This window comes from Phalacrocorax aristotelis, chromosome 1 (assembly GCF_949628215.1).
Source record: "Phalacrocorax aristotelis chromosome 1, bGulAri2.1, whole genome shotgun sequence".
Taxonomy (NCBI): domain Eukaryota; kingdom Metazoa; phylum Chordata; class Aves; order Suliformes; family Phalacrocoracidae; genus Phalacrocorax; species Phalacrocorax aristotelis.
The window spans coordinates 4,247,088-4,273,264 of record NC_134276.1 but is presented as its reverse complement, the minus strand read 5'-3'; the positions used below and the strand labels follow the sequence as shown (position 1 = coordinate 4,273,264).

Below are 26,177 nucleotides of genomic sequence, written 5' to 3'. Positions count from 1 at the left end.
GAGAAATTAGACCTAATAGATAAGTTAGACATTAATAAGTCACCGGGGCTGGACAGCGTTCAGCCAAGGGTCCTGAGGAACTTGAATGTGAAACTACTGAACTACTGGCCAAGCTGTATAATTTATCACCACAGATGGCTGCTGTGCCAGAGGACTGGGGAGTTGCCAATGTAATTCCTAGCTATAAAAAGGGCTCTAGAGGGGATCCTGGGAACAGCACACCAGAGAATCACACTATCAGGAATGGAAAGGTCTGTAAGAAGGATCTCGGAATCCATAGATGAATGTTAACTGTTGGGAAAGAGTCGGCATGGCTGCTGAAAATGAAAATCTTGCTGCCCTACCCCATGAAGTTCCGTGGGGTGTCAGTAAGAAGGAGTTAAAGTGGATGCAATATATTTGGATTTTCAGAAAACTTCTCTCAAGATCTTGAGCTCCTACAAGTTTGGAGGAAAGGTTATTTTTATAGTTTGAAAGCTGCATGAATAATAGGAAGTAAAAAATTGGGGATGATTTCACTTTTCAGGATGGAGAGGGAAATATCACTGCAGTAGCAACCAAAAAAAGCTGCCATCCTCATCAGGAAGGAGTTGAAGGGTATTGTTTTGCTTCTGTATAAATACCTGATGCACCTCCATCTTGTGCGTGAAGTGCAGTTCTGGTCTCCACATCTCCAGAAGGACACAGTGGCGTTGCAGAAAGGCACCTAAAAGGGTCAAAGAGATGGGCTGCCTGCCAAGGGGAAGTTAAAATGGCTGGGGCTCCTCTGCTTGGGAAGGAGGAGAGGAACATGGGTGAGGTTTAATCAGCAGGGAGAGCTGAATATTGTAGAATCATAGAATCGTTAAGGTTGGAAAAGACCCACTGCTAACCTATCACTGCCAAGCCCACCACTAAACCGTATCCTCAAGCACCACGTCTACCCTTCTTTTAAATACCTCCAAGGGATGGAGGCTTAACCACCTCCCTGGGAATATGAAACATCCATCAGCTCCCATGCTATTACAACCAGGGAACTTTTGACCAAACCAGATGGTATTTGATTTTAAAATAGATGAAAGAGGTTACTAGTGCAGTGGAGGAATTGGCACTTGTGGCCTCAGAATAGGTGGAATTTGGTGGTGGGGTTTGCAGCTCTCACCCATGCAGGGCAAATCCACCTGCATTGCCTTTGCAAGAGAGTCTGCATGACCCTTCCTTTCCTTCCTTTCCCCAGGGCTCTCTTCTGCAGCTTTTCATAGGAAGTGATTATCCAGGTGGCTGGCAAGCGTTCGACACTCCCTTGTGTGCATGCTGAGGGTTTTTTTTTTTTTCAATTATAAGTGACTTATCCTTCATAGAAGTGATTTTTTTTTTTTTTTAAATGCTTCCTTCAGCAGGGTGTGCATGTGAACTTTATTTTAATTAAGGGTGAGGAATCTGTTTTACATAACTATATCCCAGATTCTCATGAGAGAGTGAAAACAGCCCGGAGGGACTGATGAAGAGGCCAGTGAAATCAGTTGCCTCACCAATGGAAGGCCTGATTCCAATCTGTCTTAGGTCCTCTCTACCCGTGGGACTTGCTCTGGGCTGGCTGACAGCCAGAGGGCCTGGACTGATGGAAAGGGACTGACTCCTCATAGCTTTATTTTGGGTCACTAATTTGTGGTTCTGGGCAGATACAGGGGTGGCACTTGCAGGTCTGCCTGGGGGTCTTGTCCCTGTGGTGGGAATAGCCAAACGGGATGTGAATCTGCTGCCAAGCCCTTTCAGCTATGGCTTGATGCTAGCTCAGACAACTTCTGCGCCATGCCCAGTGCCAGGGTATTGCATTACAACGCTCGGTTCCCCCAACTCCTTAGAACAGGAGCGCCTGTTCGATCCCAGTCCCCAGCAGCCGGTTGGGTCGTGTCAGATTTAATAGCGGTGCTAGCAGGATTGGGTCAAGGTGGTTCTTTGAATGCAGACAAACAGCACTGGAAGTCACAAGCGAATCTTTTAGGGGTGGTTGTGTATTTCTTGGGTTTTTGTTTTGTTTGTTTTTTTTTTTTAAATGCTGTCAACTAAAATTTGGTTTTAGTTGTAAAGCCTGAAAGGGACAGGGAGCAGATGAGTAAAATGCTTCTGTACCATTAAGGAGGGAGAACCCAGGGTGTCTGCGTGGTCTTTTTTTTGTTTGTTTTTTCTTCTCATAAGAAGAAAGAAGCAATAAAGGTGTTAAAACACAATTGTTGCAGTACTGGAGGTAGGGCATGTAAATAAAAGAGGATCTCTCTCTGTGCGCAAAGAGAAATATGAAAAACAAACCACAAACTCTGTAAAGATGCTAATGGATTCTGTGAGTCAAACCTGGCATGTAGTTAGCGTCTGCTGCTTGTTTACAGTGGCTGAAGTGAGCATCCCTTTCAGAAAGCCTTGCGTACTGGAGGTAGTTTTACTACCCTGTTATCAAAATCTCACTGCGGTGGTTGAAGAAGCTAAACTGTTGATAGACCGCACAGTTGCAACCTCGTGGTGTCCTGCTGAACCCAGTGGTGGCTGGCAATTACTTTTTCTGAAGCAAAAGCCCTGGAGAGGTTGGGCATGTCTGTTTATTGCATCCCGCGATATAAAGGGTAGATACCTCTCCTTGTACCGGGATTAACACAGCCAAAAACATGGATGCCGTTGAGAGAGGTCCCTGTTGCTTTTGTTACACCTGTTCTCTGCCCCAGGAGCCATCTCTAGAGAGTGCCTAGAAATGTGGGGTTCTCTTGTCCAAAATAGTCATCTTACATAAACCAAAGGAGGGTTTTGATGCTCAACTCTTCCATTTTATTGACGTGGCAGTTCATGCCATTGATCCTAAAAGTGTTTAAGGCTTAAAATGGGTGGGCAGTAACTGGTGATGCCGGGGCTTTGTAGTTGTACACAGCTGATGGGCCTCTGCCGTCCGTCTCCTGTGAAAGGAGGAAACATTTTGGAGGAGCAGATCAGCGAGGAGGTGGGGCAAAGATAAGCTGGTCAAAATAGATGGATGTTTTTCAGCTGTTCAGCAGCGCAATGTAAACGAGCCCACTTCAGACAAAAGGAATCTGATGGTCGGGTCACAGCTTGGATGTGCTTTGCTGTGGGGTGAGTTGGAGGTTGGAGCATGTGCTTCTAGTGGAGGTCAACAGAGATTCACCCTGGTGTCAGATGGGGGAAGTGGGGAACAAGGTCAGTGTCAGTTGTGTAAATCTGAGAGGATGTGCCAAGGGCTTTAAGCACCAGATCCCCGGTCTGTGCCTTGCTCTGGAGTTGCCTGCAAAATTAGCATGGGGTTGGAGGGTAGAAACAGAAGACCCAGAACCAGAGCAGGATCAGAGTCTGGATACCCACGTGGTGTTCCTCCTCTGCTGTAAACTTGTGTGACCTTTCCCAACTCACTTAAACTATGTCCTCATTTGAGAACTATTGTACGCTTTCAGGTATTCTGTGTTACCTGGCAGAAGTTGTTCCTTCACCTGTATTAGTAACATTTTGTAACCAAGTAGTGTGTTATGGAGGGATGGTTTTCTGTTCGTGGCTTAAAATTTAGAAAAGGATCCTGAAATTTTATGAGCCTCTAGTGTAGGCAAGAAGGAGTTGACCAAGGGGCTGGGGTAGGAGTATTGTCCTTTTCTGCAGAAACTCTTGCTCATTTTCTCTTCCAAAGCTATTTCAGGGTATTTCTTTATTCCAAGCATTTGTTGATTCATTGTGCAGTGAAACAACAGATAGTTGGTTCTTTTTGAAAGCTGCACAGATTAGAATATGAATTAGAAATATTGAATATTGAATGCGTAAGCCAGAAGTGAAGAATAAGAACATCCTAAGGAATAATATGAAGTGTGATGTTTTCTGGACTGCTGAAGAGTTGTAAAGTGATGGTGAAGTGAGATTTTGCCTGCACAGATCTCTTAAACCTCAGTACTTTGAGCTTTGCTTCATTTTCTTTGGCTCAGAGACAGCCAGTGTCTGGAACTGAGGCACTCCGGTACTTCGCTTAGTGTCCCCAAAAGACCTGCAAACTTAGCCAAGCTTTTGGGCTTGAAAGAGATGAGCTTGAATTGCAACTGGGTGCCTCTAGTTCTGGGAGGCTGTAATGACTGCGACCTTTTGAAACCTTGTTGAAACTGGTTTTGTTGCACTCAGACAGGAATGTTACATTCTTTGTTCCACCTCCTAAAAGGCAAGCCTTTTTGTATAAGCTGCTTGCAGCTTTTACAGCTTGATATATATGGGTCAGGGGAGGAAGCAGGCATAGTCTGTTAGATGTTTTCAAGTGGCTGAAAAAGTCCTTCTGAGTGTGTGAAGGAGGTTTTAAGATCCCAGCTGAATTTTTGCAAATAACCTCTGTCTTGATTAGGAACAGAAATAAGCCCCCAAATTTGAATTGCTTCCAACTTCTGTGCACACAAGCAAGTGGGCCGACTCTACAGACAGACAGGCTTGTGTGGTAAAGGGTTCCATGTTTAATTCATAGAATCACAGAATGGTTTGGGTTGGAAGGGACCTTCAGAGGCCATCTAGTCCAACCCCCCTGCCATGGGCAGGGACATCTTCAACTCGATCAGGTCGCTCAGAGCCCGTCCAACCTGACCTGGAATGTGTCCAGGGATGGGGCATCGACCACCTCTCCGGGGAACCTGGGCCAGTGTGTCACCACCCTCATTGTAAAAAAGTCTTCCTTATACCTAGCCTGAATCTCCCCTCTTTTAGTTTAAAACCGTTAGCCCTTGTCCCACCACAACAGGCCGTGCTAAAAAGTCTGTCCCCATCTTTCTTACAAGCCCCCTTTAAGCCCTGGGAGGCCGCAATAATGTCTCCCCACAGCCTTCTCTTCCCCAGGCTGAACAACCCCAGCTCTCCCAGCCCGGCCTCGCAGCAGAGGGGCTCCAGCCCTCGGAGCATTTCTGTGCCCCCTCTGGCCCCACTCCAACAGCCCCGTGTCTGTCCCGTGCTGAGGAGCCCCGAGCTGGAGGCGGCGCTGCAGGGGGGTCTCACAGAGCGGGGCAGAGGGGCAGCACCCCCTCCCTCGCCCGGCTGCCCACACATGATCTTCCCAGGCACAGAGGTGAGGCTGACGGGTTGGTAGTTCCCAACTACCAACTACCTCATGAAAAGTGGCTTGGCAACTACACCAGCCAATTCCCTCAGGACTCTGGGATGCATCTCATCAGGTCCCATGGACTTGTGTATCTTCAGGTCCCTCAGGTGGTCACAGACCTGATCTGCTCTTACGGTGGGAGGGACTTTGCTCCCCCAGTCCCTGCCCTGCCATCCCTCCACTCGGGAGGTGTGGGAAGAGAAGCTGCCAGTGAAGGCTGAGGCAAAGCAGCTGTTGAGTACCTCAGCCTCCTCCTTGTCCATTGTTACCAGTTTGCCAGTCTTGCTCATCAGGCTTTCTTTGACCTTCCTTTTCTGGCTGACCTTCCTGTAGAAGCGCTTCTTATTACCCCTTGCACCCCTTGCCAAGTTCAGCTCCATCCACGCCTCGGCCCTCCTGACCCCATCCCTACACAACCGGGCAGCGTCCCTATACTCTTCCCAGGATACCCGTCCCAGCTTCCGCTGCCTGTGCATTTCCTCTGCCCTTCAGTTTGACCAGCAGGTCTCAACTCAGCCATGCTGGTCTCTGGCCTTCGTTTCCTGATTTCTTACACCTGGGGATCGAGAGCTCTTGTGCTCTATGGAAAGCGTCCTTAAAGACCTGCCAGCCCCGTTCTGCTCCCTTGTCCCTGAGGGCAGTTGCCCAGGGGGCCCGATGGACTGACTCCTTGAAGAGCTGGAAGTTTGCTTTCCTAAAATTCAGGGTCCTGACTTTGCTCTTTGCCTGACCCACATCCCTCAGGTCTGCGAACGCCACCAGTGAGTGACCACCGCAGCCCAGCTGCCTCCAATCTTGACATCATCAGCTAGCTCACTTCTGAACTTTTCCTTCCCCTGGAAGAAAGCATCCAGCATCTCCAGTTACCATTACTGAAATGTCATTGTTTTTCAAACAGAACAGAAATGTCCGTTTGGTGATTACAAATAAGGTAAAGATTTGCACTGCCTTTTGAAACCATTGGAAGTGCTCTTCTCTATGCCTGGACGCGTTAAGGTACATGTTTCACAGAATCAAACTGATTGAGGGTGGAAGAGATGTCTGGAGGTCATCTGGTCCAACACCCCTGTGTTCAAGCAGGGCCATTCAGAACCAGTTGCCCAGGACTGTGTCCAGACAGCTTTTGAATATCTCCATACGTTCAGAAGGTGGAGACTCCACAACCTCTCTGGGCAACCTGTGCCAGTGCTCAGTCACCCTCATATTGAAAAAGTGTTTCCTGATGTTCAGAGGGACCCTCCCGTGTTTCAGTTTGTGCCCACGGCCTCTGGTCCTGGCACTGGGCACCACTGACAAGATCCTGACTCCATCTTCTTGGCACTTTCCCTTCAGGTATTATTTATATAAATACCTTAATATAATATATATAATAAAATAAATACATTGATGAGATCCCCCTGAGCCTTCTGTTCCCTACGCTGAACAGTCCCAGCTCTGTCAACCTTTCATCATAGGAGGGATGCTCCAGTTCCTTCAGCGTCTTTGTGGCCCTTTGCTGGATTCTCTCCAGTACGTCCATGTCTCTCTTGTACTGGGGAGCCCAGAACTAGACCCAGTACTCCCAAGTGTGGCCTCACCAGTGCTGAGTAGAGGGGATCAATCACCTCCCTTGACCTGCTGGCAATACTTTACCTAATGCAACCCTGGATACCATTTCCCTTGTTTGTAATAAGAGCCCATTGCTGGCTCGTCTTCAACGTGGTGTCCACCAGGGCCCACAGGTCCTGTTCTGCCAAGGTGCTTTCCAGCTGGATGGTGTCACGATCCACTGTTGGGTTGCACAATTTGGCAGAAGTTGAGCCCCCTTGCTTTCTAACCAACCTCAGATAATTCTGGGTGGCTAGGGGCAGCTGGGCTTAACTTTGGAGTGATGTTCAATTGGATGTGTTATAGTGACCAGGTTTGTTGTATTCTCGGGAACAGAATTAAGACTCAAAACGGAGTCAAGTGCCAAGTCACTTTATTTGGCCGCCAACAAGTACGCGAGAGAAAAGGAAAGAAAGAGGAAAGAAAACGGAAAAAGAGAAACAGAGAGTTACAATAGCTACCACCACGGATCTGCGGCGTCCCGTCAGTCCGATGTATCTTCAGTCCGGTGGGGGAACGTTCCAACTGGTCTCCGCTGGTTCTACCTTTTATAGCACTGCCCCGTTGCATAGTCAATGAGCGGGTTTGCATAGTCACACCTCCCACTCGGCAGTGGGGTGCATGCGCAGTATTGTCACTAGAGAGTGCTCAACGGTTCCAGAGGGTTCCAGGGGGTCCAAGCCCCCCTCCCATCTGTTGTAAGATGACCCTGAGGCCAGGCGCATGTGCAGAGGACTGGGCCTATGTGCTCTGAGACAACAAGATATATAGATATATATGTTCCTGCTGGGTAGAACTTCCTTCAGTTGCCGTCGTGGTGAAGCCTTGGTAGTCAAGCCATTCTGCCGACAATGTTGAGACAAGTTTCTAGTCCCTTACAGATGGCCACCAGCGGGTATTGGTGCCTGTGCTTCTTCCTCCCCAGGTGTGTAGGGCTTCGCCCTTCTTGTTGAACTTCATGACTTTCTATCAGCCCATTTCTCCAGCTAGTCAAGGTCCCTCTGGTCCCAGCCACTCCTCCCAGCTTTGTGTCATCTTAAACTGGCTAAGGGTACACTGCCCCATCATCTAGATCATTAATGAAGACATTAAGCAGGACTGGACCCAGCACTGATCCCCAGGGTGCACCTCTAGTGGCTGGCCTCCAACTAGACTTTGTGCCACTGATCCCCACCCCCCAGGCCTGATCATTCAGCTAGTTTTTAGTCCACCACACTGTCTGTTCATCCCGGCCTGTACATCAGCAGCTTCTCTATGAGGATCTCATGGGAGGCAGCATGAAAGGCCTTCTTGAAGTCCAGGTAGACAACATCCACTGCTCTCCCCAAGTCTACCAGGCCAGTCACTTCACTGTAGAAGTTTATCGAGTCGGTCAGGCATGGCTTCCTCTTGATAAAGCCATGATGACTGCTACTGCTGATTTTTCTTGTCCTTATTGTGCCTGGAAATCGTATCCAGAATTAGCTGCTCCATCACCTTTCCCAGCGATGGTGAGGCTGGCCAACCTATAGTTTCCTGGGTCCTCCTTCTTGAAGATTAGGAGTGACATCTGCTTTCCTCCAGTCTATGGGCACTTCTCCCAGTCACCATGATTGATTAAAAAGTATCAAGACTGGCCTCGCAATGACATCTGCCAGCTCGCTCAGCACTTGTGGGTGCATCCCATCAGGGCCCAGGGATGTATTTTGAGTCTCAATATGTAGGTGTGAACAGAAACTTCTGGAGCAGGACCAAGGCCTTAAAAAAATAAGCCTGTTCCTCAGTCCTCCTTCTACCCCTTCTCTTCCTCTTTCCTTTGCCTGCTGACCTCAGCACTCAATTCCTGCAAAAGGCACTACACTTGCATGGCAAGGCAACTGTGGGTTTGGCCTTAGCTTTAAAGCCTGCCAGTAATGTGGCTTTAAAGCCAGGACACCCCTTTTGCAAAGGTTCTCCTGGTGCGTGGAGCTTCTCCTGGGGTGGCGGTGTCATGCACACATACGGTTTGGTGTGCGTAGCCCGCGCGATGCGTTTCCTGCTGTGCCTGGCTGAGGACGTCAGTCTGCCACCAGGACCGACTGTGCAACTTTGGCTCAGACTGCCTCGACTCATGCTGTTTGCTTTGGAAATTATAGTTTCAATTGCTGCTGATAACCCAGCTGATTGTTGTGTTATACATTTAGCAGTGTCTTTTTTTAGTTCTTTCCTTAATTACTTATGTAAACAATTTTAGAAGACTTAGCATTAATTTTGGGGAAGCTGGCATATCAAAGGCTGTGAGGCTAGCAGCAGGTGCTGTAAGTAATCACTCTTCTAAATTAAGCAACACTTTCCAAGGCAGTAGGTTAATTTCTGGGTAAGCAGCCTGCATACAGATTCTTCGAATCACCTGGGATGTGACCCAGCAAGTGACTTAGGGCTGTGTGTAGCTTTAATCTCATAAGTTGTCTTCCTGAAGCCTTCAATTTTTAGTGGAAACTGGGGCTGTGCTTGAGCTTCTGTTGAAATAGCGCTATCACATTGAAATCTCTGTCACCGAGAATCACAGAATGTCCTGAGTTGGAAGGGACCCACAAGGACCATCGAGTCCAGCTCCTGTCCCTGCACAGGACAACCCCAAATTCACACCATGTCTCTGAGGGCCTTGTCCAAGCGCTTCTGGAATATCGCCAGGCTGGTGCTGTGGTGCCTCCCTGGGGAGCCTGTTCCAGGGCTCCACCACCCTCTGGGGGAAGAGCCTTTTCTTAATACCCAGCCTCACCCTCCCCTGGCACATCTCCGGGCCATTCCCTCGGGTCCTGGCATTGGTCACCAGGGAGAAGAGATTGCCTGGCTCCGTGCTTGTCTTTGTAGCTCGGTCTGCCCTGCATTCGGAGGTGTATTTGCAGCACAAGCAGGAATGTCACGCCCTGGAGTCCAGGGTATGTATGTGAGTGACTAATGTTTATGCTGAAGTCTGTGCTGCTGTGGATTTTCTGTACAAGAGCAAGCAAAGTAGCGTTTGTGAGCTTTGTGCCATTTCCACCTTTTCTGTGTGCAAGTGGATTTCTACAAATATATTTCCTCTAATATCTCTAGTGGAGATCTCTTGGGATCCATAAGCAGTAACGGTTGTCCTGCGGGGCAGATTCTGCTCAAGTGATGCCGTCGTTAGCCTCTCACTGTTGCATTGTCACAGCTCCGGCCAGCAGTGTTCTTGCTCAAGGCTAGGAGGTCACCCGCAGAAGTGTGGCTTGCTCTTCGAAACCACTCCAAGCCCACGAGGCTGATGGGGTTGGTGGTGGTTGTGACTCGATCACTGCGTGATTTTCATAGACTCTACGGGGCTCTGAGGAAGTTGGTAAGATCTTTACTTCTGTCATTACACAGAGCGTGTCTTTGTCTCACTGGTGGAGTAGGAAGTTGCAGTTCTTACAGACTCAAGCTCCCTTTAGAATATATCATCCTGCATGGAGATTGTTCCAAAAAAAAAGGGGAAAGGGGGAATTTGTACTTCAAAAGGAATCCCATGCAAAGTGGAATAAAGCTGAAATAATGTGTTTCTTCCAGGGACTCAAGAGAGCAAAAAATGGATTTTTGGTGCCTCCACGTGACTGTAGACTGGGACTTGTCCCTCCTCTGGCTTAGAGTTGGTGCCTCTTGTGTCTCTGGATGCTCAACTTAGTTATCAATCTGCTGCTTGGAATCATACAACTAGTGAATAGATCTAAAGCCACTTTTCACACTCAGCTTGATTTTTGCTATGGGCAGTCATCTTCAGAAATGCTCTTAGGCTTGAAGCTCAGTGTTGGGATAGAGCCCTTTCAGGTTTAAAAAATAATAATCTGGATGACAGGCTTCTGAATGTTGAGCTCAATTCTTATGGACAATGTTACAGAATGGCGTGGATTTTGTATTTGGCTTAGGGGTCTGTAATCTCTTTAAATAAATCTCTTTTATCTTCTTGCTTTCTAGATTAAAACTTTACTGATCTGTTGGCTCTGAAGTCTTGAAGACGGGCAGTTCAGATCCTAGTGCAGTCTAACAATCCAAATGTTAATTCTACTAAACCAGAATCTTGCAGTATGAGCAAAAATATTCTTTCAGTCTCTGTTCCTAGAGGTGGTTGCTTCTATTTAAACAAACACCTTGAACAAATGAAGAGTAGGGGTTGATTCCTCCGGTCATGTCTGTCAGGTAGTGGCAGGTTCTAACTCTATGTTCAGGAAGCCTTGTCTGGTGGAGAAGGTCCTTTCCTCCAGCTTGAAGAACCCGATTGAGTTTCCCGCTCCATAATGGAAACAAGACGGATAAGTGACTTGGTTTTTCAACAGCTCAGCTTTACTCTGAAACCTGAAATCTCTGAAATCTCAAAGTCGTCTTGAAGTGACATTCCAATTCTGTGGCAATTGGGACCAAAATATCTTTTAAAAGAAATAGTGAAGAGAGCACCGTACTTGCTGCTTAACACTGACTCCGCGCTGTAGGGATCTTCTGACAGTGATTGCCCTGTGGGTTTAACACACTGGCCGAATGCATCTTGATGCACTCAGATTGTCTGAGTGTTCTCTGTGAAGCTGTGAGATGCCTGCAAGACTTAGAGAGTTGCGGGCTGAGTTGCAAGTCAACCCAGAGAGCTGGGCGGACGGTCGTTTGGTGATGGGAGCATAGAAACATGCTCATCCTACACAAGTTTTCTGGGCAGCCTTTTCAAAAGGGGTCAAAATTTGATCTCTTTTAAATACTGTGGGGTCAGAGGCAGCAAAATCCGGTTTCTCAGATGCTTGGACTCTGCGTGGGTTGCAAGAATTGAAAGCGTTGGGTAATGCAGTCACCAGATACTTAGCAAATTTCTTTCAGGCTGGCTTGCTGAATGGACTTGTGGAAGAGAAAGCAGAGAACCGCACATCATCTGCTCCTCTGCATCTTTCTTACTAAGAACTGCCTTAAACTCAGTCTATCCACATCTTTTTTCCAAGCTGCATGAAGAATTTGTAATACTTTCTGTTATCAAAAGCAGAACTTGAAGAAGAAATCCCATCCCTGACAAAGATACGAATGCTGCATCAAGAGACTTGGACACATTAATAACAACAAAATATTACTCCACCAGTCTGTCCTCTGAAATAAAACATCAAGCAAATTGCTGTAACATTAGACTGAAACTTGGCAATTACGTTTGTGTGGCAATTTGATTCTGTTCTCCTAAAATACCCCTGGACAAGGTCCAACTGTAGCTCTGCTCTGATCTCAAGACTACCCTGTGAATGCCCTGAACGCTCACACGCACATATTAAGCAGCAAGCTCCGACGGCGTGGTCTGCAGAGTTGTTAGAAAGCTTCAAAATCTGGCTTGCTCTCCAAGGGCTTTCCATTTGGGAAAGAGGAGCTGATACCACCTCAATTTTAACTCTGGAAAAGGAAGGGAAAATGAAAAGCTTCAGAGAACCAAGGTTTTGCCTAGGCTGTGGAGCCGGCCGGGTGTCTTGTTCTGGCTTGCCAGCCTGCCTTCTCATTTGGGGCTCCTTCTGAGCCGTCAACGACTGCATTCCTGCCGTGAAAATAAAACCGCTTTCGGTGTAGCCTGTGAACCCTGGTCCCCCACGACCATCCTCAGTCACAGTTGTCGCGATGAGTGCCTCACTGACCAATATAAATGCACAATCTCCTCTCTTTGTCCTTTCACAGTCATTGCTTGAAAAGCTTTCCGCTGCTTTTCCTTAAAAATTACTTTTGAAGGTAAGGGTCCCTTTTGTTTTATGGACTATAAAGCGTGCATGAGAATTACAGGACAATTGCTGTGTTAGTTGAAATACTGCAGGCTTTCTGGAGGACAAAACCCTGCTCCAAGCAGGAGCAGTTCAACTTCACTCACTCAAACTCCAGGGGCCAGGGACGAGGAGTTTTCTCGGTTTTCCTTTCAGCGGTGACAGTGGTATCTGTGTGGCTGCTGTTTATTACTCTGTAAGTAATAGTTTAATGGACTTGCATGCAATAAATTGCTATTTCGTGTTGTTATGTGGTTTTCAATAGTATGTCAGAGAATTACTTATGCCTTTTAATTTGCATCATTCAAGAAGGCAATATTTTAAAAATGTGATTATATCAAGGGTTCGTCAAGGGGAGGGCAGGCAGGCTTTTGCTTGCTCCAGAGATTTCCTGTGTAGAGAATGTAAGTCATGACAACTATGGGAATCTTTTTTTGCGGCCCCTCCTCTCCTTTTTTATTTCTTTTTATTTTCTTTTATTTTTTTCTTTGAGTCAGTGTTCTTTCCTACTCCTGCACTCAGATCATCTTGAAAAATGACTAGTTTCAGGGTAAAATGCAAGCATACCAGCTAATCTGTGGAAGTCTCGTCATTTCATAACTAAGTGCTGCTTTTAAATTGGAACCTGTCTTGTCTCTCAGCAGCTCGTGCACTTCATTTGACTCTTGCTCCAAAATGAGTCACGTCTCAATTCCTGAAAGACCCACTGCCCCTTGGCTATCTCTTAAACTTCTTTTGTTTTGTTTGGGGTTTTTTCTGGTGGTTGTTGCTGGGGTGCTGCTGTGACAGCTAAAGAGTCTGTACCAAACCCTTACATACTCTGTCCCAGTTGCTGCACTGATTATGTACAAGGGTACAATCTGGCTTGCACCGTAGGTGTTGATCCAGTCACGTGCAAGCCCCTGCTGCCTCCAGGGATCCAAATAAAGGATCCATTTAAGAATTAGATGCCACAGACCCTATGCTGTTGTCAGCGAAATCAGTGCCTTCAGTCTGGGCAGGATCCAGGCCCCCCGTTCAGAGCAGCGATACTGAACGAAGCCCTTGGCTCATGGAACACATGGTAGTTGCTTGGCTTACTACAAAATAAAGGTCGTATTGGGTTGAACAGGGCTGATAGCCACATTTCCCTCAGGGGAAATGTTCAACACGGGCATATTGTTAACTAAAGAAATATTGACTGGATAAGAGTGTGGAACAGGGATGGGAAAGACTGTCAACCAGTAGCCGACTGGTTTCCCGAGCACCCATGCTGTTAGATCTGGGTGCAAAGGCACCGTGTGGGCAGCAATTGGCTGTTGGACCTCAATGCCTGGCTGTAAACCCATCCACCTCGTGCCAGGTCACGCTGGGGGTGGCAGTAGTTATTCTGGGGCTGTTCTGGAGGTATCTGTGGGAGATGACGACAATTTGGGAGGTGGTGCTGGGAAAGAGGTTCTAGAAAAGCGTCTGTGTTGTTGGCGTTACTTATCTAATCGCTAATAACGGCGGGGAACCAAACGTGGGGGTTATTGCACAAGTTCAGTGATGTCCTGGATGCAACTGCTTTGTGGGTGTTTTTGCTTTTAAGAGTCTGGTTTGTTTGGCATTGAGTAGCTTTTGGAGATGCGTTTTTAGACACTGCACTTTTGAAGTCAGTGTGCTGAAAACCCTGTTAAGGTGGAATTGCGAGAATACCTGCGTATGCAGACACGTGTTGGTTGAATTCAATTGTTACAAAATACACCCTTGGAAGCCTCATCTCGGATGTTGTTGGCACGTCCTTCACATTTTGCCAATTTTCAGAAGCTGTCAGGTAGTACTGTGTGGGAAGTGCTACAGGGCATGATGGGATAAATCCTGAAATTCTAATTTGGGCCAGACTCCCACTGTTTCCAGTGGGTGGCTTGCTGGCGTTAAGGCCAAGTCCCCCTTAGCTATCACAGATGACCTTTCTGTCTTTCTGAAGTCAAGGAGGCTGAGAACTGGTGCCTGTACCTTGTATTACAGATCAAACTGCAGGATTGCAGCCCTTAACATTTATACATGCGCTTGGATTTATGAACAAGAAGTTGGTTAAATAAAAACATTTCCAGTAACTGTTCTTGAGATTCTCAGTAATGCTGGTGAAATGCCAGAGATCTGGAAACAGAAATTAGCTGGTGATTTAGAGCAGTGCATAAAAACCCCTCTCATTCTGTAGGGCAAACGCCGACGTTCTGAAGAATGTACTTTTCACAGAGGGAGAAAATATAACCGCTTTTATTTTAAAATGATAACTTTAAGTTCTTTCAAAATATCAGCAGAAATGTATTGAAACACTGTTCAGATAACTGATGGGTTTTTTTAAAAAAATGTTTCTATGAAATGCCTGCAACTCTTGTCAGAATATTGCTTTCCAGTAGGACATACTGAATTGCATAAGTTTTAGAAGTTAATAGTTTGGAAGTAGGTACCTGAAGGTCCTGTCTGTCACCAAATAGTTGAGATCGTATGTTGGTCTGGCCTGTTCTGTTTCCGCAAGAAAGAGGAAAGTGTTGCGTTTGTGTTGGCAACACTCTAAAAACCAAAACAATATCCCAACAGTAAAAAAAATGATTAACAGGTTTTTGGCCTTTTTTTTAAAAACCATTGCTGTGCAAGCCTTGCCTGGCAGGAGGTGTTCCCAGCTGAAGTAAGAGCTCCTTTACTTCGCTCCTGTGGAGCATCATCATTAAAGTCTGCCTGAACCCATCTTGGTGTCAGCCTTGGGTGTTGTGCAAGGGCAGCCTGAGAACTTGCTCAGCTGCAGTTGAAGCTCTGAAGCCCACACTCTATTTTCTTCCTTCCCCACTTCCCCCTAGGTGGTCTCTGCCTGTTTGTACTCCAAGCTCTGGAGGGCTCTTCTGTCCCATCACCTGGGCCCCAAGGGGGCAGAAGGGTTTTCCCATCCCTCCATGCCCCCTTTACCCTCTGCCGTTGAGTTCCCCATCCGGATTGCATAGGCAGTTCTCTCTTTTTTTTTTTTTTTAACTGAGAATGTGTTTCTTGTGGTAACTGAAGTTGCAGAAGCACCTGGAAGGGATTTTTTTCATGCTGTGTGCTCTGTAACTACCTGAAGTGCCTTTCCTTTAAAGAGGTGATTGACTGATCGGAGGAGGGCAGAGCAAACAAGAAGTACTCGCCCTTTCCACCCCCCGCCCCTCGTGCCTCCGAGATCACAGACGAGGTCTGTGTGAGAACTGGGACAAGGGCTTGCATCTCCCAAGTACCAGGACTGTACTCCACATGTTAAAACTCAAAATAAGGGTGTTGTAGTACTGATTCCAACTCTTTTACTGATTTTCTGCACAAGGTTGTCACTTATCACCCCTTTTAATTTGTCTTCAACACTAAACTGGGCCCTTGGATGCAGTTGACTAGAAACACTTTCTTCAGATAAGTAGTCTGAATGATGATCTCGCCTTTAGAGCCTCCCCGCCACTTTTTGTGGCTTGTAATTGCAGAATTAGTGAGGTTGGCAGGAACCTCTGAGGATAGTTTAGTCCAACCCCACGCTTAAAGTGGCAGCTGGAAAAGTTTGTTCAGGGGCACGTCCAGTGGGCTTTTGAGCACCCCCAAGGATGGAAACTCCATGATATTTCTGGGCAACCTGTTTTGTGGTTTGGTTCCCCTCCCAGGAGAAAAGCTTTGGGTTTTGGTTTTGTTTTTTTGGGTTTTTTTTGCTTTGGGGTTTGGTTCCTCCCCCTGCCCTCTCCTTCTTACATTTCAATGGAATTTCCTGTATTTCAGTTTCTGCCCATTGCCTCTTGTCCGGTTGCTGGATACCACCAAGAAGAGCCTGGTTCCGCCTTCTTTACACCTTCATCAGGTATTTATGCACATTGATAAGATCCCTCTGAGCTTTTCCGTCTCCACACTGAACAGTCCCAGCTTTCTCAGCCTCTCCTCGTATGTCCGATGCTCCAGTCCCTTCATCATCTTCGTGGTACTTTGCCGGACTCTCTCCAGTATATCCATGTCTCTGTTGTACTGGGGAGGCAAGCACTTGACCCAGCGCTCCAAGATGTGTCTTCCCAGCCCTGAGCAGAGGGGAAGGATCACCTCTCTTGACCTGTTGGCGGTGTCCTTCCTAATGCAGCCCAGATGCAGCAAGAAAGGTCAACAGCAAAGGTGCTTTGGAGCCTCGTGGTCAACTTGATGTCCACTAGGACTCCCAGGTCATTCTCTGCACAGCTGCTTTTCTGCCAGTTGGCTCCCAGTCTGTGCTGGTGCCCGGGCTTATTCCTGCCAAGCGGCAGGGCTTTGCATTTTCCTTAGCTGAACTTCACAAGGTTGGTGTTGGCCCGATTCTCCAGCCTGTCCATATCCCCCTGAGTGGTAGCACCCCCAGCTGGTCTGTCAGCCAGCCCTCCCGCTCTGCGCCATCACCCATAATCTTTCCTTTACGAAGAATCCAGAGCCCTATGTGAAGTGTTTTAATGAATCAAATCTCTCGACAGTTCTTGAAAAGTATATAGTCTGATTTTTCCCCAGTGAGCAGCAGAGATGAGGTGACTTCCCTAGCACTAGAAGACCATTAAATACTGCACCTTGTAGTGAAGGACTTCATCATTATTATTTAAGACTTTAATTCCTTGAATCTCTGCTACTTCCTGCAATACCAGCTCATGCCCTATGCTAACGCCATAGCAACCTGCTGAAAGTGTCACTATGTAATGTTGCTTGTTGGCCAAAAGCTGGACGAGGAATGCTTTCTAGGGTAAGAAATCCATGGGGTGGGTAGTAAAGTGCAGCAGAATGTAAGAAAAATGCTATTGTAAATTAATAGTATTGCAAAGTGATTTTTTTTTCCCCCTAAACTGTGCCCCAGAGGAAATAGGGGCATCAACTGAAATTTTCTCAATGCTTTATCTATACGCCCCTCCCCCAAAACCTACACCCTAAGCACAGTCTAAACCTCTGGGCTAACAGATGGTGTTGAGAGGGGGAGGGAGGGGGAACAATTTGCATCTAAATAGCTGACATAAAAAAGGGTCATGTCCCACAGACCAGCCCCACTCACCTGCTGTTTAAATCCCCCTGAGAAACAGGCAAATGCGCTTGTGTTTTTTTAAACGTCTGCTTTGGCTGTACTTACCCTCTGAAGCATTCTGTCCTAGAAAAGCTGCGAGCCCATGTATTTTCCTGGATGGGGACTGTGTTCTGGCCCCAAAATGATGAACTCTTAAGGATTTGGTTCTTTGAATGCAGTTGACAGCTGTGCCACTTTTGTTCAGCCCTCCCATCAGAGTGACTGCTGTTGGCTGTCGTAATTAGTGCAGGTGCTAATGGTATAGAAAAATTTCAAACCAAAAACTACGTCTTCCCTCAGCTTCATACTCGCGTGGCTGCATGAGTCAGACACGCTCTTGCCATGTGGTCCCGTGGCCCAGTACCGCAATATTCTGCGCTGGTTTTGTGTGTGTAGGTGAGGTGGGCTTTGGCCCTAGTGTCCCCCAGGCTGCAGCACGGCGGCGATCCTGATCCTGCGGCGGCGATCCTGATCCTGCGGGACGGTTCGGTGTTGGACGGCCGTGCTTAATCCTGCATACGTGCAAAGCCAAGTTGCTCCGGCTTTCTGACTGCGTACTGTGAAAATTTGCTAGGTTAAAACTAAGACCATGCTGCTTTGTAATGATTTTTTCCTTGAGTGTAAAGGTCTAAAAGTTGCCCTGGCTGTTGTTCTTTTGGGGGTGGGGAGGGGAAAAGAAACACTCACCCACCGCTTCTGCATAGTCATGGAGGCTGCTCTGGGTCTACCCCCTGTCCTAGCAGCAGGCAGTGAGCTTTTGTCTCTTCAGGCAGACTTCCTCAAAGTTTAAGCCTGTAATAAGGAAAATCTTCCTACTTCACCATAATCACGTGCACTGTTGACACACTGAAACCATCCTACCTGATTTCCCACTGGTAGTTGAGGGACGCAGGCAGTGGAGGAGGCAAGAGGGCTTCACAGCTGGAGTTTAGTCTCACTACTAAATACCAGGATGAGCGAAACCTGTTTCTACCCACAAGTTCCTTGGAATTCTGCACTCAAATGTTAGAAATAAGTAACATGAAGATATTCCAAGTGGTTCAGGAGCTTTGTTAGTTACATCTGTTGGCATCTTCTCCACCTCCCGATAAGCCAGGGGCATTCGGAGATTGAGTGTGGCAGACCTGAGGGCTCAACCGGACACAGAGCGGTGAAGGAGATGGCTGGGGACCCACCACTGTCTTCTGTGCGGTGACCTGGTAGAACAAAACTTCTGCAGAGGAGGATTTCTATTTCTGGAACTGAAAGTCCTTGAATGCCTTCTTTCTTCAGCACAAGCCTAAAGGGAAATCATGAGGTTATCCTTTTCTGAGCTGCCTGGCCCTTCCTCCCACAAGTGTCTTGGAAGAGGAAACGGACTCAAGAAGTGCCTTCATTTTCTTTTCTCTTTTGATGATTTCGATGGAGTGAGTGGTAGTGGCTGAATAACTTGTATGCATGAGGTCAGCATGGATTTGGGCAACAACCTTGTTTATATGCCTCTGGGGAGTCGGTTTATTTTTTTAAATTAATACGGATTCCATTTAGTTGAAACAAGATCCGGTGTGTGCATGCTTACAGAGGTGACTAGCCAATGCGTAATACCAAATTAGATGAATTCAGAGCTGTGTATTGTACTTTATAACTTTTTATAGCCTTTTTTTGTTGTTGTTGTTAGTACTTTATATCACTTGAGGATAATTATGTTTTATAAACAGTCATATGACGCATACTCCCTGTCTGGGAGCAAACAAAATAGGTGAGTTACTTGCGCAGGGCAAGTTACACACAGAGACATGCGCACATACACCCCTGTGTTCTATGTACGTGTATATACATATGTTTATACATGCACACGCTCTACCGTGCTACATACTCTGCCTCTGCCCTGCTCCTGCCGCCTTCCTTGGGACCCCAGGTCAGTGACGCATGCAGGTAACTGGCTCTGGCGGCTGTGCTGGCTGGTGGTGCTGTCTCCTATGGAAAAAATGCCTGTTATGCAGCAGAGCTGTACAGAGCATGTGAGAGCAAATCCAGAAATGGAAGATGATTTTTGAAACATTTCTTTTCTCTCTCTCTCTTTTTTTTTTTTTTTAAATAAAATCAGGTAAACTGCAGCTGTAGAAGAGGCACGTGTTACTTTTTGACAAAGGAGGCAAAGGGTGGAAATAAGAGGAAATAAGAGGCGCCCTTTGAGTTGGTATTTGCAGGAAGTGGGGTGAAGAACAGGAAAATTGTATTTGTTGGCCTGAGGTGTACACTTATTTTACTGTTTTTTCTTTTAATTTCTTTTCTTAAGTGGCTTAGCAAGTGGCTGACTGACATTGGAACATTTATTTCTCTGTCTTCCTGGGCTTTGCAACTGGGAGAGGAACTTGTACAGAAAGGACCATTCTGGTAGTTTTCAGTGGGTTGTTTTTTTTTTTTTCCAATCACTTTCTGGTCGTGGAACTAAAAGATGAAAAAAAGATGTGCTGGGTTGGGACCACGCCTAAAGCAATCCTCGGGATAATGGGATTATTTGACTGATTTTTTACCTAAAATAGAATTCTAACTAGATTGTTTTGAGCATACATTCAGCTCTGGTTTGTTGTTATTGGTCTAATTGCCTCCTAAACTAGAGATACCAATATTCTAATTCACTGTCTTCCTCTGAGGACACTGACATTAAGACGTGCTATGTAAATGGTATACAGGCATGCAGGATAGAAAACAGTTTTAAAGGCATTAGCCAAAACTTAGTTTTTCTCTTTACCTGCAGTGTCTTGACAGAGAGAATGATGAATTGATATTGTTCTGTATTTATTTATTTCTCTGTCCTGACAGGTCTCTTTAAATGCTTAGAAATGTAGTCTGAGAAAAATGCCAATAATCACAGCCTTTGAGGAAGGAGCAGTTAATGAATCTCCAAGGAAATACCCAGAATACGGATACTCTGTGGGGGAGAGAAGGTTAGGAGCCAGCAGAGCAGGGGCTGGAGACTGTAAATCATCTCAGATCTAAGATAGAAGCTGTCTGCTGATAACATAAGATATTAAAATGAGAGCCTTGCGGGCTGATTTGCTCAGGGCTGCTTTTTGAGAGCCCATTTCAAAAAGTCGTGATTTGGGATTCGTCCACTTCTATTTGAGATATCTTGGTTCAGCTTTGTCAGAACAAAAGCATTAGGTTTTTGCAGATTCTTAATTGTGTTAAGGATTGAAACCCTCGGGGGAAGTTTCACCTATGGGGATGTAAATTCAAACCATGCTAGACATTTAAAGAATATATCTTAGGCTCAAATCCAATTTTTATTTTTAAGGCTAAAAGGGACTTAGCACAATGGCAGGCCACAGATTTGGATGTCTCTTTTTATAACATTTGACTAGAGACACAGAGGCTTTCAAAACTTTGAGGCTTTAGTTACAGTAGAATATTTAGGCTGCTCAGATAAAACTAGATATACACTGAAGAGCATTCATAGAAAAACGACAGTTATTTCCAGCCTGAAGTGACTTTTCTTAGAAATAAAAGCAGCCAAACAAGCGTATCTTGGGAGGCTGTGAATCAGCACCTGTGAATACCAGCAGTACGAGAATAACCAGGAGTGGAGGAAAACTCAGCTCAGAGGAAACTACTGGAAAGAAAGAGTGGCAGGAGCACCCTCAAACTTGCAAAGGAGACAGTTCACTTAAGCCATCAGGTCATCCCCTGTTCTGGATTGATTTGCAGGATCTCCTTTCCCACAGCCCACGTATTTCACTTCACCGCATCCCTCTGCGAGGAGCGTAGGAACAGGAAAGGAGGAGTTAGCGCAGGTTGTGCCGCAGTGGGTGTACGAACGCGAGCTTCAGTGAAGAGGCAGGATGTAAATGACATAAAGTGGATGGAGCAAAATTGGTTTGGGAAGTGCAGCCCCATGCATTCCTCCTGCGTATGCTGGGGACCAGTGCTGAGGTTTCTTGCGGGCTGTGAAATAGCTGTTTCCAAAATTCACTGTCCTGTTTGTGCTGAGTTTTATAGCGAACAGAGCTGTTGCTGTAAAGCTGAGCAGTGAAATTGTAGTGTGCTACCTACAGAATTTAAAATATCTCATTTTACACTCTCTTGCCTTGGATTTACAATAGGAGAGAGAGGGAGTGCGGGCAGGTAGCCTCGGGGGGATGCTGAAATGAGAATTGGTTTGAGTGCCTGACCACCAAGGAAGCGTTAGGGTTATGGGTAGGTAGCAGGAACCTCTATGAGAGTGTGCTGGTAGCAAACATCCTTGAATCTTAATTATCGGAATTAAGGAAGGATGATCAGAAAACTCTGCATCTCGATCTGCTGCATGGTGTGCTCTCGTAGGGAGGCTAATTCACACGCTGATGACCTTAGCGGGAAGTAGCTGTGGGACTTGAGCTGGGTGACTTACAGCGATGGGAGGGGATGCTCCTACTGACAAAATGCCTTGGCTCATATGCCTTCCTAGAACATCGCTCTTCGGTTGTCGTCAATTTGGAAATCTGGTGAGTTTTGGCTAGCACTTAGAAGAGGTACAACAAACCCTGTCTGAGGAGCTTCTTGGCTGCTCAGTAGTGACCGTAAACCAATTTTTTGCATTTTAAGTACAGAGGGGAGATGCAACCAACCAGACAAAGCAGTCTTGAGATGAATAAAACATGCACGCTGGCAATCCATCCATCAGTGAAATCCAAATTCTGCTGAATTTGCAGTTCTTACTGTTACTAATTTTATGATGTAGATGCTCGCCCACTGGGAATTGGATTGAAAGAAGCAAGTCACTTGCTGCAGATGCTGACAGGGCTGCGTACAGGAGCTCGATCAGTCTCTGCTGGATTGAGTTTTGTGGCTGCAGCCGATGTCACCGCTTCGTGAGAGAGAATGAGTTTTAAATAGGTAGCAGCGAAGGTCCGTTCGTCCTATGTAAAGCTACTTGGGTAATTGTAGCAAGAACACAGGATAAGGTCATCTGTGCCCCAGAAAGTCTTGCACAAAGATATTGAGGAAAACCTTGCCTACTGTTTCTGGTCCTTTTATTAACTCCTAATTACACAGCGCCTTAGAACGGGCCTGCTGCTGTAATAAGTGATGTTCTTATATTTTCTTTTATTCAACGCAGTAAAAATAGTTCACTCGTCTCATGGGCCTTATTTAACTGAGCGCTAATGCAGAGTTGTGTTGTAATATATTGCAGAAACAGCAGTTCCTTTGTACCAGTCTGATAGAGCTTTCTTTTCTCTACTGACATACAGTAAGTATGACTGGGATCTGAGTAAATGATGTGATAAAAGGCCTGATGGTACCTCCTTAAAACAAATGGCTGCTCATTAAATTAAACGATGATGATTCTAAATGGACTAGCGAATGCTCTGCAGTCCATTTGGTGCAAGTGAGGAGGTCTAGGAACACGAGACCTTGCCATGGTATCCTCACTACGCTTACTTCTGTACGTACTGGGATTATAAAGTAGGTACAATGGGGCGTTTTGCTAGATGGCTTATAATTATCAACACAGAGCTGATGCTCTGCCGACAAAGGAGGCTCTACTGTGAAAGCTCAATCAGATGGAAACACTAATCTACCTTAGGCTTTTTCATTTTGCCTTTTAAATGAACTGCTTTTAGAGCATTACGTGTATCATAATTGAAGGAGCAATCATTGCAAACTTGAAGCAGATTTATGTGCAGTTCTCTAGTTTTTTGTCTTTACTGATGCTAAAATAGCTCTTTCTGGGTATTTGACCGTGCTTTCCTTGTCTCTTAATTCAGTTCATCTACAAATAGCTCGTGTTTGATGCAGAGCTCATTCTGTCTTGGGAGAATTATTCATTCTTCCGCTTTCCCCAGCTTTGAAGGAGAACCAAAACTTCAACGAAGCAATGTGAAACTGAAGCGATCTTATAGATTTTGTTTTTTTTTTTTTTTTAATTGAAAACTACTGCCAGTATGAAAATCCTGGCTGGCAATTAAGAGAATGTGGCAGCTTTGCCAGTCGTTACATAAATACTGCAGAGCACAGGGCTTCCTACTGTCATTAGCTGCAGTACACACAATGGAGCCATACACAGGAGCCAGCGCTACTCCGATGATAAATGTTTGCATTTCCAATTAGCGCTGAACTGTTGCGGCATTTCCCTCTCAGTCTAATTGAGGCTCTTGGATGCCTTCATCAGCTAACGATGCTCGTGTCGTCGTCTTGCTCTTTAGTCTCCCAGTGAGAAAGGAGTTGGACGAGTTTTGCTCTTAAGAACATCTGTTTTCTCTTTGCAGGTCTCTGTCTTGGTGTCTCTTCTCTTCAGAAAGACTCACATTTTGCAGGTTAATGCAAACTTTCTGCTATTTACATACCCTGGCTTTTTGCGAACCGCTGAGTTACGGCGTCGTCCGCACGTGTGGGATGTTGTTGACTTGACCTGACCATGTTCCAGTTTTCTGACATACTTCTTACCCCTGTCCCCATTGCTAAGTGGCAAACGCCAAATCTCTGTGTTTAACAAGGTGCGTGCCTACATGCTGCGCTTTTGCAAATGCTTACATGTATTTAAAACGTGAATACCTGGTGCTGGGAATTATTCCATGTTAAGGGATAGTGGGGCTGAATTCTGAGCCCTGTGCTCTATGTTCTTCTTCTGAATTGGAAACTTTTGAATGGAAAAATGATGAATGATTGGGCTGCTTTTAGTTGCTGTTTCTGCTAACGTGCGGTTTGGACTTAGAGCCAAGTAACTTAGGTGGAGAGTAGTGGGGGGGTGTTTAACTGCATGTGTTTAATATATTTTCTTTATGCTGCATCTAGTCATTTCCTCTGGAACACAGATTTCCTCCAGGAAACCTGCTTATATGGGCTTTGGGTATGCTTTAACATAAGAGGCCTTGATTTTTCCCACCCTGCTTAGCAAGCTCTGACTCCAGTGGCTACTTTTGACTTGTGCGGTTAATGCCCTGCCTTCCTGTGAGCAAAAGTGGAACCAGGGCCAAGGCCGCCCCGGACCGTGCTGGAAAATGGAGCCTGTACTGACATCTGCAACAGCAAACTTGCTTGTTCAGGCATGTAGCTGGGGGAGGGGAGACAGCACTTCTGGAGATGAGGAAATACGGAGTGTGATTTGTGGGCTGAGAAGTTTTAAAAATGATACTCTTGGTTCCTTCTGCCTCAGCTTGGATTTTCTTTTTTTTTTTTTTTTTTTTTAAATATGGATGTAATTTATTTCTCTCGGGCTGTTGAAAAGCACTGTTAGAACAGGGGAAGTGCTTGGTCAAAGTGAGCAGGCTGCTGCCCGGGGATGGGAACAACTGGAGCTGGTCTCTGCAGCTCTCAAAGCCTGAGCTACCCAACTGGAGCACAAGTAAGGCGAGCTCATCGTGTACTCCTGGTACTCGGGCACAGCAGGCCTTGGCTGCAAAATGGTTATTGTTTGACACAGCTGGCTATTCGTGAAACAGCCAAAGCTAAGTCAGAGCGTGCCAATTTAAGCTGGCCTTGCCTCTGCAGTTTTGGACTCCAGCCTAATCTGGTGGAAAGGGCTTGACCTGCCACAGCACTACTGAAACCTCCCGTGTGTCTGGGTTGCTGCCACAGCGGTCACGCGTGGGCCCGCACCGCCGAGGCTGGCAAAAGCTGGGCCTTGAGATTTAAAACAAAACAGAAAGAAGCATCCTTAACTTTCCTGAAAGGAGAACTCCGCTCTGTTGCTAGGAATCGAGCGGTTATAATTAGGCTGTTCTTCTTTAGAAGCATCTCTATGCAGAACGATGGGTTAGCAAGTGTATCTGCCCAGGGAAAGGTTTTGCAACTCTCCTGCCCACAAGTAGTGCCCGTTGCGGTGGTGTCCATGTCCTCCTGCAAAATACAGGCTGGGGAATCCCACCTGGCAGGTCTTGCATTTAGCCCAAACAGTTGGGGTTGGATTAAAGTGGGTTTTTTTTGTGTTGTGTTTTTTTTTTTTTTCAAAAGGACCCTTCTGGCTTTTAAAATTCCAAGCCGTGGAGTCCTCCAGCATTCCTGTTGGGCTGTAACTGGTCAGTCATCCTTTACGTCTAGCACTATGGAAATAATGCTGGCACTGGAGCAAGACTGCAACCCGTTGGCCAGCTGCCACGAGAGAGTGTCTCCCTTCCCCCTCCCCACGCCCCCCACCCTGGCTGTAGCAGTGGATGCATTCTCTTCCAAATGTGTGCTTATTTTTACTGATGATTGTTTCATTTAATTTAGTGGTTTCATCTGCACCTCTGGGTGTTGGCAGCACCTGCAGGGACCTAACAGGTAAATTCTAAAGATAGAAGAGCAAACTCTGCTGTTTTATAATTCTTTCTTAATTAGAACTTTATGAAAACCTGGGGTTTTGGTTGTTTTTTTTTTTTTAAATTCACATGTAAATGTTGGGTCTGGGCTGATGCACTGATGGCCCTTGACACTTTTTTGTTTAATTGGCACACTTGCACAGCACTCAGACAGGCAGTAGCTGGCTGGGGAGACAGCTAGATGCTACAGTTACTGGGGAGGTTTTTTTAATCACCTCTAAATGTGACGATCAGTCTGTCCTCCCTCAGGGTATGTGTATTGCTGCTGCCCTTTTGAGTGATAGCACGTCCCTCACATCCCATCCTCTGTCCGGTGGAGGAAAAGGACACCTCTGGCCTCTTTTTCAGGTGGAACATGTGTGGGGTGCCTTTCCTTCAACGTGAGACTGTGTTTGAAACTTAGTCCCACATAAAGTGATAAAGAAAAAAATGATGAATGTCTTTTCATCCTCGAAACCCAGCTGGCAAACTGTGCCGTT

At 46.2% G+C, this 26,177-nt stretch overlaps 1 protein-coding gene across 13 annotated transcripts in view; it reads left to right on the top strand.

Moving 5' to 3' along the window:
* Positions 1-26,177, top strand: part of PAK1 (p21 (RAC1) activated kinase 1) — a 76,813-nt gene that overhangs the window by 13,646 nt on the left and 36,990 nt on the right. For 5 of the 13 annotated variants that reach the window (XM_075115773.1, XM_075115839.1, XM_075115921.1 and 2 more), the window contains one exon: positions 16,156-16,234. The exons of 6 other annotated variants lie outside the window; for them this stretch is intronic. The gene's annotated coding sequence lies outside the window, so the exon portion shown is untranslated. Of the gene's footprint in view, positions 1-16,155; positions 16,235-23,667; positions 23,716-26,177 lie in introns of all 13 variants that reach the window. 2 more of the 13 variants (XM_075116324.1, XM_075116242.1) reach the window with 1 other exon arrangement.